Here is a 16,486-nt window from a genome sequence, read left to right on the forward strand (position 1 = left end):
GTATATATAATCAGTATATATAAAGTCAGTGTGTATACAGATATAATCAGTATATATAGAATTGGTATATATATAAAATCAGTATATGTATATATACATATATATATAATCAATATATATGTATATTATAAATCAGTGTATGTGGTGTGTGTATAGATATATAATCAGTATATATAAAAATCAGTATACATACAGAGTCAGTGTGTATACAGACATAATCTATCTATCTATCTATCTATCTATCTATCTATCTATCTAATCAGTATATATAAAAATCAGTATACATACAGAGTCAGTGTGTATACAGACATAATCTATCTATCTATCGATCTATCTATCTAATCAGTATATATAGAAAATCAGCATACACACACACACATATATATCAGCAACTGCTCCACCCCGACTTTGGAAAGGGTATTAGACCTGTTCCCAGTGGCAGCCTGAGAAACAGTCCGTCTCTAAGTACCCAGCATCCTCCTCTTGCCTGTCAACACATACAAATAAGAACCTGCAGCCAGGCACTAGGAGAAGCCACAGCTGACATCCTCACTCAGCCGGGGTCCACATGCAAATAAATGTTAAGGCTTTTGTTTTTAAGAACAACATTGACTAATGCAGTAACTTCCCTACCGTCTTGAAGTGGGGTCGTCTTGAAGTGGGGTCGATTGCTATTTAAAGACTCAAGAACTCTTCATGCCCTGGAGAAGAAAAGAACACAGAGGACCAAGACCTAAAACAATTAATTATCCACCATCGGGGCTGATTTACAATTGACTTTAAAAGCAAATTATGTCACAGAGAGAGATCCAAGATGGTTCTGTTTAATTTAGGCAAGAAACCTGGCAATGTGAACTTCAGAAAGCACAAGTGGTTCCAGACTGACCTTTTGTTTCTCTGAGGTCTAAAATAGATGGCACCTCAAAGAGCCAAAGGAACAACTTAGGCAGAAACTCTCCATTTGGAAACCCAGGACACACTGTCCAGGACCCCGGTAATATCAAGGATCCTTTGACCGTAAGTCAGCATTGGAGCAGTAGCTGTAAGTTCCTCACCCTTCAGGCTGCTCTGTCTTTACATTTTAGGCAACATTTGTTTGTACATGCTTTTCTAGTTGCTGTGTTTTCACAGTAATACTGTTGCTGCTTAACAGCCCCAATTAAATGTTGTTGTTTTTTTTTTATGACTTGCCTTGGTCATGGTGTCTGTTCCCAGCAGTAAAACCCTAACTAAGACACTACCGTACATTGTCTTGGTTTGGCTAACCATTGATGTGATGAAACTTTGCTTTTTGGTCATGGTGTTTCAGCACAGCAATAGGCAATGTGGGGAGGCAATATTTCATTCATAGTTCATCTTCAAAAACAGGGAGGATAGAAACTCAAGCAGGGCAGGGACCTGGAGGCAGGAACTGATGCAGAAGCTACAGAGGGGTGCTGCTTACTGGCTTGCTCTCCATGCCTGCTTCCCTATAGAACCCAGGACCACCAGCCCAGGAATGGCACCACCCACAGGGGGCTAGGCCCTCCCATATCAATCACTAATTAAAAACAAAACAAAACAAAAAACAACTTATAAGCCAGCCTGAAGCCAGATATTATGGAGGCATTTTCTCAACTAACTTGGGCTCCCTTCTCTCTGACTCTAGTTTGTATCAAGTTGACATAAAAAAACTAATTAGTGCATACTAGTGATAGTTTTTAAAATGCTACTTGTAAATTGTAGTAATGTTACTAACAAAAAGTAACACTTGTAAAACACTGCAGGCCAAGTGAGGTTCTAAGATTTGTATACACCTGGGCTAATTTTTTTTTTTTTTTTGGTTTTTCGAGACAGGGTTTCTCTGTGTAGCCCTGGCTGTCCTGGAACTCACTTTGTAGACCAGGCTGGCCTCGAACTCAGAAATCCGCCTGCCTCTGCCTCCCGAGTGCTGGGATTAAAGGCGTGCGCCACCACGCCCGGCTCACCTGGGCTAATTTAATCATCAGCCTTTGAGATAAATGTTACCCAATTCAACAGATGAGAAAGCCGAGGGAGAGTGAAATTGTCTAACTGGCTCAAAGGCCCCGAATCAAGAAGAGATCTGTGGTTCTGCTGAGGAAAGTGGGTGATCTGAAGGGTGTGTATGATGATGTCTAACCTGATGTCACCTCTGTGGCTGTGAGATGTACCCTGAAAAAAACCCAACTTAGATGAAGAAAGGGTTTCTTTAGCTTACGATCCCATGGTTCACACTCATTATAGGGAAGTCAAGACAGGAACTTGAAGCAGCTAGTCACAATAACAGTCAGGAACAAGGAGAGGAACAAATAACTATCTGTCTGCCTGTCTGTCTCTGTCTGTCTCTCTGTGTCTCTGTCTCTGTCTCTCTGTCTCTGTCTCTGTCTCTGTCTCTGTCTCTGTCTCTCTCTCTCTCTCTCTCTCTCTCTCTGTGTGTGTGTGTGTGTGTGTGTTTAGCCTCCTCTATGTTTATACATCTAGGACACAAACTTAGGGAATGCTGCCACCCACAGTGGGCAGGTCTTTCCAACTTTATTAATGTGATCAAGATGGTCCCCTATAGATATGCCCAGACAATGAAGCCTCTCTCTTCCGATGATTCTAGATTGCTTCGGTGTGACAATTAAAATTATCTATCACAGCGACTGTGCCATTGTCTTGCTTGAAAATGGTTGGAAGTAAATAATCAATAAAGGAGCATACAGATCAATCAAATCTCACCTCATTTGGGGGTAGATAAGTGTTTCCAAAGAAGGCTTTTAGCATGTAGTCCTTAGAGATATCTTAGCATTTCCAGTCAACCAATGGTTTATAATATTTAAATGAAAGAAACCCAGTGATTAAAAATATCCAGGGCTTACCTGGCATGCACGAAGCCCTAGAGTTTAATCCCTAGCACTAACCAATTTGTGCATGTGTGAGCACACATACCAATGTGCACACACAAATGTATACACACACATGTATACAAATACACTCACACATACTCAGGAACCTTCAATGAATACTCATGGGCTTTGTTTTACATATTTTTATTTATGGTAGAACATTCATACTTAAAAGAAAGTCAGCTTAACAAATATTTAAAGATAGCATTCTGCCCAAATCATGAAAATGTATAAAAATTAAGAGTAGATATCCTGATTGTAACCCTAAAACCCTTTGTTAAATATAGAGTTCAGAGGTAGTAAGTAATTGATACCTGATAAACCTGCAATTAGATTGTACTTACATTTTGTTATGTTAATCCATAAATAAGTTTCCACATCTACAAAACTGACCGGATCCATTTCACAACTGGATAGTGTTCCAGTGACAGATGTGCCAGCATTTAAAGGCAGTTCCCACTGTGATTCCCTGGAAGTTGTTGTTGTTGTTTACCTTTTTGGACTTCCCCCTAGCATCTGGTAATACTGTCCTCATCAGCTCTAGATTTTAATTTAGAACAATCTGTGTCATTTGCAGGAAACAATGAAGAAAGCCTTATTATTCAAACTGAAACATTGTTTTAAAATGTAGCTCTTCAGTCAAGAGTCTGACCCTTCTTATACAATGGCCCCCTCTCTCCATGATCTCTTTTTCTGCAGTCACTATCAATTCAAGATAGTAAATAGAAAAGTCTAGAATTAAACGGTTCCCGAGTTTTGAACTGTGAGCCTTTCTCAGTAGCCGTCACCACCTGGGATGAGATTCTTCTCTTTGTCCAGCACGTCTGCCCTGACCATGCTACGTTCCTGTTACTCGTCCGGTGGCTGTATTTATGAATTGGGTGCTTCTTAGGCGATGGCACTGTTTGTGTTCATGGAATCCTTGTTTTCCTTAATAATGGTCTCAAAACACAGAATGTCCATTTTGTGGCCAATTCAGATATACCAAAGCCGAGCCAGGAAGGTGTCCTTTTGGATGTAAAGGTGAGCACACAGTGGAACATTTTTGAGAGAGAGAGAGAGAGAGAGAGAGAGAGAGAGAGAGAGAGAGAGAGAGAGAGAGAGAGAGAGAGAGAGAGAGAGAGAGAGCAGCCACACAGGTAACTTTCTGACAGCTCATCATCATGGTTATCCCTGTTCCTATCGATTGTTCCAGTGCCTAATTAAGAAACCAGTGTGTGTGTGTGTGTGTGTGTGTGTGTGTGTGTGTGTGTGTGTTTGTTTTGTTGAGACAGGGTTTCTCTGTGTAGCTTTGACTGGCTTAGCCGCTCTGTAGACCAGGCTGGCCTTGAACTCAGAGATCTATGTGCCTCTGCCAGCTGAATTCTGAGCTTAAAGGCATGTGCCACCACTGCTGGGCAGAGATGAATCTTTGTAATAGACATGCATGGATACCTGTCTGTAGGGTATGGAACATCAGGCATTCTTTGAACACATGGCTTATGGCTAAGAAGGGAACCAGGCGCTGGTGAAATTCATGTTGTGAGCTGTATCATTTGGGAGCATGGGAAGAGGAGGCAAAGGGAGAGTTCCTTTCCCTTAAAAGACAGACCTTTCTTCTAAAAGTGCACATAGTTCTTTCCACTTTTGGCAGGTGTTCTGATGGTCAGCCTTGTGCTCTTTGGTACACACTTTCAAGGGTTAAAATCACACCTAACATGGTGCTGTCTGGTAGAATACACCAGCATCTGTCAGCACGGCCTTCAAGTAGCAGACCACTGCACTGACCCCATTTATTTATGACCACCACTAAAACCCAGAGCCTTTTCTCGTCATAAAGGATGGCCTCTGTATTTTCCCGATTGCTGTATAAGTATAGTTAGTCTCTGTCAATATAGCACACACACTATCCAAGTTCCTGTAGCTAGAAGTCCACTGCCATGGTGTCTGTCTGGTAGAGTGCCAACCTTCCTGTGAACACGAACTTAAGGCTTCAGACACTTCTTTTCCATACTCACAATTTTCCCTTTTAACAAGTCCCCAGGGAGGATGTGTAGGAGTCAGAATTTAATAATGCCCAGATTTCCTCTTGGGTAGAGTAACAAAGACTTCCCAGGGAAGTGGTGGATATCTCCCCGGATGATTTCCACACAACACCAAACAAAATAATAAAAGAGAGTCCCCAAGGGAGCGTGGCACACCTCTGCTGAGACCTCTGTCCACTTTGGTGCCTGCTCCCACTTTCTATACACTATAAAGCTTCATGCGTAAACAGCTTAACATTTCTATTTTTGAAAGTACTTCTTACTGATGATTAATGAGTGGACACTATTAAAATATTCAGGCACATGCCAGCATTTCAGACCAAGTTAGGACTCACACATGCCATGCGTGATCACTGCTCGGCTGTCAGACCCAAGTTTCCACAGCACCCTGGAAGGATTGTTACCATTTTGCGGAGCCCTCTGTACCTTAGAACTATGTGTTTTATGTCCAAAATAAGAAAAAATAGTGCAAAAAGGTTTTCTATTAAAGAAATGGTTTCATGATTCCAGCTGAAAGTAGGGGCTGTACCTGTCATGCTCACAAGCAGGGCGTCTGTTGCTCCTTTTTATTTATTTTTCTAATAGAAATATGTCCTAGAGCTGAGCTGAGCGTCCTTAAGCCTTGCGGTATTTAGTTTATTTCCTAACATTGAAACAAGGGCTTAGCATTACTTGAATGCCAATCAGGTTGGCGTTTAGCCATCTGGATTGAAGTGTGGGAATTGCCATTTCTAATGAGTTTACGTTTCAGATGGAAGAAAAAAAAGTGTTTTTAGCATGCTCATTTTCCGTGAAACGATTTTGTTTTCTTGCTTCTGTGATTCAGGAAATCAGTAAGGTATGTTAAATCTGTGGGCCTCTATGATACAATAAGTAAATAAATAAATAAATAAACAAATAAACCCAAAATAAAAAACATACAATCAACAACAACAACCACTCAACCAGCACTAAGTCAGGTTGTTCAAAAGCCAGAAGTAATATTTTGAAATAACGGTGTTTGCCAAGAACAACAGTCTTCAGCCTGAGTCCCAACCCTTTTGGGGGCTAAAGGACCCTTTCACGGGGGTCACCTAAGACCATATGAAAACATAGATATTTACACTACAATTAATGACAGTAGTAAAGTTATAGCTATGAAGTAGCAACATAAACAATCCTATGGTTGGGGGTCAGCATGGCCTGAGAAACAGTATTAAAGGGTTACAGCCTTGGGAAGTCTGAGAGCCACTGGCCTAGAAAGTAACCCCAGAAAGGCGACATTACCTGTCTTCACTAACCAGCTCGAGAGTCCTGTCTTTGAAAGATAAAGATTTAGTCTGGTGCTGTATAGCTTCTCCCTATCTCGCTTCTAACTCACTTCTTCATCTACCAACTCCACACACCACAGGCTGTAAAGAGAAGATGGATGTTGGAATTTCTAAAACTGGCTGTCTGTCCCTCTAGGTCTTGAATAAGCCTCAGCACTATCAGGGCATTTAGATGGTAAAGTCTGAACTAATGTTTGTGAAATTCCGTTCTACTGTGTGACTGTACAAGTGTGAAACAATTTCTTTTACCCACTGTCCACTGAGACCCCAGTCATTTACATCTCTCTGTGTTTTGTCTGTTGTGGACCAATCGTTTTAGAGACCCCTCCCCATCTGGCCTTGAATTCTATCTTTAGTCTCTTGGTTCCTCACCCTGGAGTAAGTGGACTAGTGAGGCTAGCTGCATCTACAAGCTTCAGAGAGAGATGTTCAATGCATACGGTGGGGAATAGTGGGGAAGACATCTGACACCAACATATGCCCTCCACATACATGCACACACATGTATCTACCTGCACTCACTCCTGCATGTGTCCCCATACACATGCAAACAGGCACACACATGTGGGTGGGTATCGTGTGGGTAGGTGTCCGTGTGTATGGAAGCTCATGCGAGTGTGTGTGTATAGGAACACATGTTGTGCACACACACATACATACCCAGAACTGTAACACAGACACACAGGCAAACAGACAGACACACACACACACATTCAACAAAGAAAGAAAGAGAGGAAGAAAGAAAGGGAGTATGTAAGGAAAAGAGAAAAGAAAAGAAAAACAAAAAACAAAACAGAAAAGAATCTGAGTTCACCTTGCTGGTGTGCTGGCTAATTTTGTGTCAATTTGAAACAAGCTAGAGCCAATCTGAAAGAAAAGTATCAATTGAAAAAAAATGCCTCCATAAGATCTGACAGTAAGACATTTTCTTTCTTTCTTTCTTTCTTTCTTTCTTTCTTTCTTTCTTTCTTTCTTTCTTTCTTTCTTTCTTTCTTTCTTTTCTTGCCCCCACATCCCAGGGTCGGGATTCAAGACAGAATTTATTTGTGTACCCTTTGGCTGTCCTAGAACTCTCTCGGTAGACTAAGCTGGCCTTGAACTCATCTGCCTTCCCCTGCCTTCTGAGTGCAGGGATTAAAGTTGTGTTCCACCACTGCCCACAAGAACATTGTCTTAATTAGTGACTGATGAGGGAGGGCCAGTCTGGTGTGGGTGGGGCCATCCCTGGGCAGGTAGTCCTGGGTTCTATAAGAAAGCAGGCTGAACAAGCCATGAGGAGCAAGCCCGTAAGCAGCACTCACTCCAACCTCCACATCAGCTGCTTCCTTCAGGTCCCTGCTGTGGTGCCTGAGATCTTGTCCTGACTTCCTTCAGTGATAGATGATGTCTGTGGAAGTGTAAGCTGAATTAACCCTTCCCTCCCCGGGCTGCTCTTTGTCACGGTGTTCTATTCATCACGACAATAGTGTCCCTGACTAAGATAACAAATCAAGAAGAGATTCTTCCCATTTCTTTTAAGACTTGTCTGTTTGCTGCCTCTTTTTAATTCTTGCCGGTACTAGCTGCCACACTCCCACAGATGGATCTGGGGCATGCCAGGGCACCACCTTCCTTCCTTCCAGAGTTGCTCCTGTCTCCAGGAACACATACTTGAAACTATTTCAGATGCATCTGCTTTAACCTCCCTGGCTTTTACTCTGGTGTGTGAAGACACAGAGCTGGAACCCCTGTCTCGATGGTGGGTGGTTACTACATCTAAGGGCATTGATATTTTAGACCACCCTGTCATGTTTACAGCTGATCTCAGTGTTGTCTTTGAACTTGTGTTTTGATAGCTGTTGCTGATGGGCCTTTTGTGTTTTTTCCCGGCACACACGCCTACTTTGTTATTGTGAGTTATGATTAATAAATATGTGTGATCATTGGTTTTATTACTTCTAAAGCAGGAGCTGAAATTGTAGCTCAGGGCTGTTACTTTTTAATATACAACCCTGGCAGTCAACACACTTACTGGTCTGTTTGTTTCTGTTTGGCTTGGCTTGGTAATCAACCCTTGAATTACAATGAGGATTAAGTCACTGAGACCACTTATTACAACCTTATTTATGATGTCTTTGCTTTAATGCTAGCAATAATCCTACCCAAGGGCCAGGCTCTTTTTCACAGATGACAGATGATGGAATAGTGGACTTCAAACCCAGTACATTCTGGTTCCTGGGGTGGGGCACTTAAGGTCATGTAAATGGTTCTAGAAAAACTCTATCTACCACCTGTCAAGCTTCTGTCTGCTGAAACTCCAGCTCTTTCGAAGCACATTATATAAAGATGCGACCTCATGGGCAGATTTAGAAAGAACACAGCCCCGTGAATGGTAATAAGGGTGAAATTGGTGAGGAGGGCCAAGCATCTTCCTTCACTGGCATTCTTGAGTCTGAGGCATATGCATAGAACTGTAATTACCCTTGGCTCGTAGTGTTCTGGCTTGGCAGTGTGGCACCAATGTGACCACAGCAGCTCCTTTACCTCAACGTGTCATTTGTTTGGTTATTTGGAGAGAAGGTCTCACCATGCAGCTGTAGCTTCTAATTCACTAGATAGACCAGGCAGGTCTTGAACTTGCAGGTCTAGGAAGCATCAGTCCTCAGGCCTACTGCCTCTGCCTCCAGAATTTGTAATCACTGCTATGTGCCTCCGTGCCTGAACACTTTTAATTGTAAGACCTGCATGGTTATCAATGGAAGCTCCAAACTGAGGGTTTCCAGTTGTCTTCCAAGCCCTTGATACAGATTAAAAGTGGGACTATCTTCTTGTTACTGACCTATGCTTAAAAACAAAAAGCTTAGCACTCTGTTGGCATCACAGCTACCCAAAGAAATAGTTTATCCTGAGACAGGTTGATGTTGTTCCAAATATAGTGCATCTACTTCTCTGCTTGTCATTTCTCTCCACCAGGTACAAGTTCACTAAGTAATAGGGATTTGAGCAGCATGGTTCGTGGGGATGCTCTTGGGGTCAGGGCTTCTGGGCTATTCAGTATGACTGTACATATTTGAATAACCCAGAACTCATTTTGTATATGTGCCACACGCTAGCTTGCTATGTGCTCTGTGTGGGGTTTCAAGCAGCTTTAAGTCTTCTATGAAACCAGTATAGCTAGTGTGTTCACTCAGACACTATTCCTGGGACAATGAGATAGCTCAGTAGGAAAAAACAAAAGCTTGCTACCAAGCCGGATAACCTGAGTTTAATCCCCCAGACAGGCATGATAGGCAGAGAGAACAGACTCACAGGAGTTCTATGACTTCTTCACATATGCTATGGTGTACACACATACATACACACACACACACACACACACACACACACACACACACACACACACGCACACACAGCACATTCGCACACACATGCACATACACACACAATGAAAGAAAACTTTTGAAAGAAACTATTGCTGCCAAAGGCCTTCTAAACCTTTTTAGAATGTTTATTTAATTATTAGGTGTTTGCTACATTTTTACCAGCTGGAAGGTGCTATGGTAGGCCCAGTGAGAGACGTGCCAAAGTTTACCCTCAGGAAACGTGTCTTGTAGTTACCAGGCTCAGCTTTTCTATGGAAAAATCCAGTAAGCAGTAGTCTATTGCCAACCTTCTGGCATGAATGCCCTGCAGGCAAGCCCATAACATCAGCAGGAGCCCAGTGGACCAGGAAGGATTCTTTTCACAGACAGCCGAGTGGGACCTCAATGGCCTGACAGGATTTGGGAAGCAGTGAGTTAGGAAGCAAGTCTACTAGAAGAGGAGGAGGAAGGGGACAGAATATGGGTTGAAAAGATGGAACCCCAGTTTGAATCAGAATGAAGATGTAGGGGGACTGATCCACTCTCACAGGCCTTGGAAAGCTGTGTGGGACTGTGATGTGGAAGGCTGGGTGTGGAGCTCTGGGTGTGAAGTGCTGGAGTTTGGACTTGGGTAAACAGAAAGCATTTGGAGTATTTCTGAGCAATGTGATACTGTCATCTAAATGGTGCATTTGATGGAGAACCAGACCCAGGGTGAATAAGTCTGGGAGCAAGAGGCAGACAGTGAACTGTGTGTGGCAGGGTACCTTAAATCTAGTTGCTAAAGTAACATGGTCCTAAGCCAGGCACGGTGGCAAATGTCTTTAGTCCCAGAACTCGGGAGGCAGAGGTAGGAAGATCACTTGAGCCTGAGAGCTTGAGAGAGAGTACTGTGGGCAACATCAAGACCCCAGGAAGCTGCAAGAACCTGAGACAGGCGCTGTTGGCAAAGATGCAAATGACAAGATGCTGAAGACCAAGACGTCCCACCAGAAGGAACCGGTTTTGGGCAGGCTTGTTTCTGACATGGTTGGACTTGGCAGCGGTACGGAGTTTGCTAGTTATTGGAACAGATGCGTCCTTTATCTAAATATAAAGTGACTGAATTTGAATGTTGTAAATCAGTTTTCCCAGACACCGCTTCTGTTCCTCAGGTGCTGAAGAAAATGGGGTGTGACTTCTCTAAGAATTCCTCTCAGCAGGTTCCAGCTCACAACATAAATAAATAACTTCGGCCCAGCGTGCTACAAGAGGTCTGACTCTTACATTGTTGAGTATGGCTGATTAAATTAATTCCAGAGACTAGACTTTAGATCTTCAAAGGGCACAGTTTTCGCCTGTGGTACAGCATTTTACTGGCTGAGTGAGAGGCCATGGAACCAAGTGAGCTTTGAGTTACAGTATTTCTGCCCTGATGGACATGCTTTTGAAAAACCTGTTTTATGTTTCTAGCCAATTTGGAAGGTTCAGAATTCTCTCCGTCTTCCCTGCAGCCTTAATCAGGGCTCCACCTCTCTGTTCTCTCATGGTAGCCTGATTACCCTCAGTGCCCAACTCACGCCACCCACTCATGCCAACTTATCACTAAAATAGTGCCTGTCCCTTGCCCAGAGTGCTGCTAAATGATTTTGTTCACACAGAAATGTCCGGATTCTGTAAGTTCACATTCATGGCCCTATGCCATGTGATCCTGTTGGCTTTCAGGAGTCATATCACACAACCAGTGGTTCTAGCATAGTCTTTATTATTACATTCATACTAAATGAATGCAATAATATACACTGAAGGAGATGAATGTTAAACTAGGTTTCACTGGGAGCTGTGGAGGACTCGGGTGGTTCATAAACCGCTTGCTGCTTGAGCGCAAAGACCTGAGATCAGATCCCAAGCGCCTGTGGAAACAAACAAACAAAAACCAGGTGTGGGGGTGCACTCCTTCAATCCCAGCACTGCAGGGAAGAGGGACAGGCATGGAGGTCCCTGCTCACTATCCAGACAGTATAGACAGATCAGTAAGCTCTAGGATCAGTAAGACATCTTGTCTCAAAAAATAAAGTTGGGAGTGAACCCTCAAAACATTAAGTATCAGTTTGCCATATGACTTAGCAATTTTACTTCAAACTATAAAACCAAGAAAAATGAACACACCTTTTTTTTCCTGAGGACCTGACTTTGCCCCCCACCCCCACCCCAAATTAAAAACAAGAAGTTTGGTGCTGGGGAAGCCAGGGTAAACAATTCCCCAGGGCCCACTGTGCAGCCAGACTTACCCACGTCCTTGGTGAGCTTCAGAGCAGTATGAGACTGTCTAAAAATGAACTAGTAAAGTATCCAGCAGGCAGGAACATTAGCAATGGCCTCTACACGTGCATGCCTGCACACGTGTGTTATCTGTGCACGCAAACACACAATTTGTGTATAAATATTTATGGAAGCATTATTCATAATAGCAAAAATGCTTGAAATAACTCAGAATTCATAAAAGGATGAGTAGATACATAAATAATATATTGAGATATATAGATAATATAATGTATTATATATATATACATATATGTATATAATACTTATCACTAAAAATAAGGGAGTCTCAATGCATGCTGTAATAGGGGTAGAGTTTGTTTGGTGAAAGAAACTGGAAACTAATGTCACATGCTTTACAATTCTATGTCTAGGAAAAAAAAGAAAAACAGAATCTACAAGAGGGAGACCAGGGAGTGAAATATAGATATTTCTTGCTAATCAATACAAACTGTCTTTTAGGGGCAGTAGCCATGTTTGGGGATTATATATTAATTAAGGTCTCACAACTTTGTGCACACAGTAAATTCTACCAAAGATTCTTGAAATACTAACAGGATTGAAGGGTGGGCTGGGTGTGGCGTTCAGTCGCGGAGAGGGAGGGGAGGATGAACTGTGTGTGAAGATATGGGGTTTACTTAGGAATCAGGCTAGAGTGTAACTGCAGAGACTCATACATGTCCTGTGCATTTATATAAGTTTAGCCTGCGTTTGTTTAATTTATGGCTCAGTTACATAACCCATCTGGGATGCGCTTAGGCCTCGGAACACTGCAGTGACTGATCAAAGCTTAGCAGCTCATCTGGAGGTGGAACTGGTGCTCAGTATAGGAGGCAACTGTTTATCGTCCCCAGCTCCCTTCAAGGAACACATTCCTTGAGTACACGTTAATTTAGAAAAGAAACGTCCCTTGCTATATAAACAGTAGAGCAATTTTTTTTTTTTTTTTTTTTTTTTGGACAAAGGATGGAAAACTACCGAGATGGGATGTTTCGCTCGGATGAGGTGAGGGTTTAGTGACACGCTACTTCTGTTCTCATAGCCCGTATATTCCAGAGAAGTAGCTGGAAGAGCCAGGAAACTGTGACTCTTCAGCTGGCTCGTAGCTTCACTAATAATTAATCTAATGGGCTGAACAGCTGACCAGAGGGCAAAGTAGTCAGAAGGAGGTTATGTCAAAATGCTGCCTCCTGCCTGGTCCCCATAACAGAGTCACAGTCTCATTTTCTTGGACGGGTTTTAAGAAACACCCTGGGGTTACCGCCATTCCATAGCTGAGTTCCGCGGTTTCTTACACCCCGTGTCCTGAAGGCAGTTAACAGGATTCACAGTCCAGGTCTTAAACACTCACTCACTCAGTGGTTACTTTCAATTTAGGAATCAGCTGTCAACATTTGATCCTCAGGGCGTATTTTTATTTCGCTCCAGTCATGTGGAACAGAAGCCTTTAGTATTTTCTAAGGGTCTGTGCTTCCTCGGATGTCCCAGAGTTTGATGGTGTCAGCTCTGAAGCCAAGGTGGCAGTCTGGGCCAGCTGGGAATCCGGTGTACTTGCGGCTTAAGGACAGAAAGCAGGTACTTTTGGAATCAGCCTGGAGTCACGCGTTGCCCTGCCATTCCTGTTAGCATTCCTTCTAGGCTCCGCCCCACCGTTACCTGGCAACAGCCAGGTACTGCCTGACTCACTATAAAAGGGGCTGCTTTCCCCCTTCCTCACTCTCTTAATCTCTTACTCTCTCCTACTTTTACCCTCTCTGTCCTTTCTCTCCCCATCCCCCTCCCCCTTCTCTCCCCATACCGCCCTCTACCAAATATATTCCTGGCTCTTACATTTTTATAAAACGCAGCAATTCGCTCATTGAGATACCTCGGTGCGGATTTTCTCTAAGCCTCAGTTTCCTCCGCAGACAAGAGTACAGAGGAACAGCAGCCCAACCTGAAAGGTGTTGAGCAGGAACCATGTTACTGTTCCGTTCAGTAGCTGGGAGGGTGCCTGTGTACGCAGCAGAGGAGGCAAGCTGAATGACTGCGTTAGACACTGACTCCTCCTGGGCCCAGCTGGGAAAGAGCAACCTCACGAACACCTTAAAGTGCTCGGAATACCCAGGAGAACAGTAGGAAAGGTGGGGTGGGCACCTCGCTGCATAGGATTCTACACCTTTGCCACACTTGCTTGGCACTTTAAACGTGAATATGGTTGGATGACTTAACAGGACCCTCCCACAAACCCACAGTCTCTTGTCTCCAGAAGTAATTACCGTCTTGCCTTTGGTATTACTGCTGCCTTGTTTTCAGACCGTCTCCATTTGTGTGCCGATCAGCAAACCCTGTAAGTCGATGGTCAGAGTGGTTCTATTCCTCTGAGAGCACATAGCTTTCCTCCTCCGCCCCCCCCCCCCCCCGCTTCCTCCCCTGACTTAGAGATTGAAACCTGTTCGTACCTGTTTCTTATAGTCCATTCCTCTGTACTCCTCCCTCCTTTCTTAAGAAGTGGGCCTTCTCATTTCTGCCTTCCAGGCTGGCTCCAAACCCCCAGGTGCCAGAGATCCTCTGGCTTCAGCCTCCCGAGTTGCTGGGATTATAAGGACGCTGCTGAGCCCAGGTTCTCTTTTTTTTCCTGCTGACTTGTGTTAGTTTCGACTGTTCCTGGTGTTGATGGATATTTAGAGGCACGGTCACTCCATTTTTTTTTTTTAATCTCTGTGATTCACTGAACAGTCTTACCTGTGTTGTGTCCCCCACTCCCCCAATCCTGAAAGGGCAACCCTGGACCCACATGCAAAGTGAATGGACCAACAGGAACTACTGGGGCTTTGGGTTGAAGGTCTTCCCTTTCAGCAACTATTCACAGTTTGCCCTCCGAAGTACTTGCATGGGTTAATCTTACCCGCAGTGTAAACAGGTTCTCAGTACTCCACAGCAGCCTCATCGGGCTTGAGGATGGGGTAATATCTTACTCTCAGTGTATTTGGCATTTTCCCAGTCACTGAAGAGTCAGAACATGGCATGTTGTGTGACACCATCCCAGGGAATGTGAATAAATGTCTGCTCACCCCAGATTGGGATCTTTCCTTTCATACTGGCTGGGCGTGGCCCCAGTGTAACTCCTCCCATGCTTGCCCCTCCCAACGTAACTCCTCCCATGCTTGCCCCTCCCAACGTAACTCCTCCCATGATTGCTCCTCCCAGCCAGCGTGTTTTTAATTTACCATTTCAGCCATTAAAAGGTACCTGCCCTATATTCCCTCTCCCTAGACCCCAGATTTCTGCAAAGTTACAGATTTCCAGGGTTACAAATAGCCTGCGAGTTTTTTTTTAATAGGGATTTGCCCATCCATCCTCGTACCCAGAGCTATATTCTGCCCCTTGCTCATTTTGATGCAGCAATCTTGAGCCTCTGTGTCTCTGGCACATTTCAGCATTTTCTACTGTCAATTTCTCTTCCTCATGAGACTCTTGGCCAGGAAGAAACAAGTAAGTCGTCACGAGGCTGCTGTGCTGCTCTGCGCATGCCCAGGGCTGGGCACCCGAGGCTCACTAGCTCAGGTTCCTGGCCTATCAGTGAGGCAGACTGGAAAACAGTCATTTCAGTACCATGTGTTCAGTGCTACAGTAAGGAGATATGTGTATCAAACTATGGTTGGAGGAATGGGGCGGGCATTAGTGCAGCCCGAGCTGGGTCTGAGAGCTCGAGTGGAATTTTGCCAAAGGGAAAAGGCGGACAAGTGTGACAGGGTGCGGAGTTGTCCTCCCCATACCAGCCTGTGACAGCAGGCATCTCGTTCCTGGCTTTTCATGCCCCTGGGTAAGGACAAAACATTATCTGCTTAGACACCACAGCATTCATGTAAACTAATGTGTTAGGGACATAGAAGTACCATAAAAATGTGAGTGCACACATGTGTGTGCCATATGACGTGGAGTACGACTACTGTGCATGCCAGACAAACGCCCTGCCGCTGAGCGATTCCCTGAACCCCTCCTCTGCTTTATATTCTTTACTTTATATTTTGAGACAGTGTCTCACCAAGTTGCCCAGGCTTGCTCCGAACTTAACAATTCTTCTACCTCAGCTCTGAAACAACTGGAACTATGGACCTGTGCCATCAGACCTGGCTGACATTGTATTTCTTAATGAAGGTTAATGGCTCATATGTCTGGAATTTATCAGGACAAACTATGACCAGACAGTAGGGTCTGATTAGAAGGCTTAAGAATGATCTGTGCAGGGTAAGGCAGTCTCCGAGTCTTTTCGGTCTGATGGGTGGTTAAAGCCAGAACACACGGTCTGAGTGGTCTGTGCGGTGCTTCTGCCTAGGCTCAGAACATAAGCAGGCCTCCTGAGACCTGTCAGAGTTTTTGTCCAAGTTCAAGATCTCCTTGTGGTGCCCCCTCTCAAGAGGTGGTACTTGCCTATCAGGAGCTGTTCATTACAGAATTGTTCCGAGTGGGTGGGATCCAGCCAGGAACGTGCTTGGGAAGACAGTTAATCTAATCCCACCAGCCTCTGAGATGTTACCTGATCTATTAATAAACAGCGCGGCAGCCTCCTTATCGTGCCCAAGCGCAACCTCTAACGGATTCCAAGAGCAGGTTTTCGTGGAGCCACAGTGACATTTGCT

The 16,486-nt window shown here is 44.0% G+C and overlaps 1 protein-coding gene and 1 long non-coding RNA gene across 5 annotated transcripts in view; one reads left to right on the forward strand and one right to left on the reverse strand.

Moving 5' to 3' along the window:
- Ablim1 (actin binding LIM protein 1) overlaps positions 1-16,486 on the forward strand; it is a 287,337-nt gene that overhangs the window by 27,022 nt on the left and 243,829 nt on the right. The window lies entirely within an intron of this gene.
- On the reverse strand, positions 11,046-14,559 carry LOC110285911 (uncharacterized). 3 transcript variants are annotated; one of them, XR_003835575.2, is made up of 6 exons: positions 14,306-14,559; positions 14,123-14,191; positions 13,695-13,800; positions 13,220-13,421; positions 11,834-11,954; positions 11,046-11,455 (listed from the first exon to the last, which is right to left on the reverse strand). It is a non-coding gene; the product is annotated as an uncharacterized LOC110285911 (long non-coding RNA). The 3 variants fall into 3 exon arrangements; XR_003835576.2 differs by having other exon boundaries at positions 13,216-13,421; XR_015046141.1 differs by lacking the exons at positions 11,046-11,455; positions 11,834-11,954 and having other exon boundaries at positions 12,063-13,421.

The sequence above is a fragment of the Mus caroli genome, unplaced genomic scaffold (genome assembly GCF_978045245.1).
Source record: "Mus caroli unplaced genomic scaffold, Mus_caroli_1 scaffold_20, whole genome shotgun sequence".
Lineage (NCBI taxonomy): Eukaryota > Metazoa > Chordata > Mammalia > Rodentia > Muridae > Mus > Mus caroli.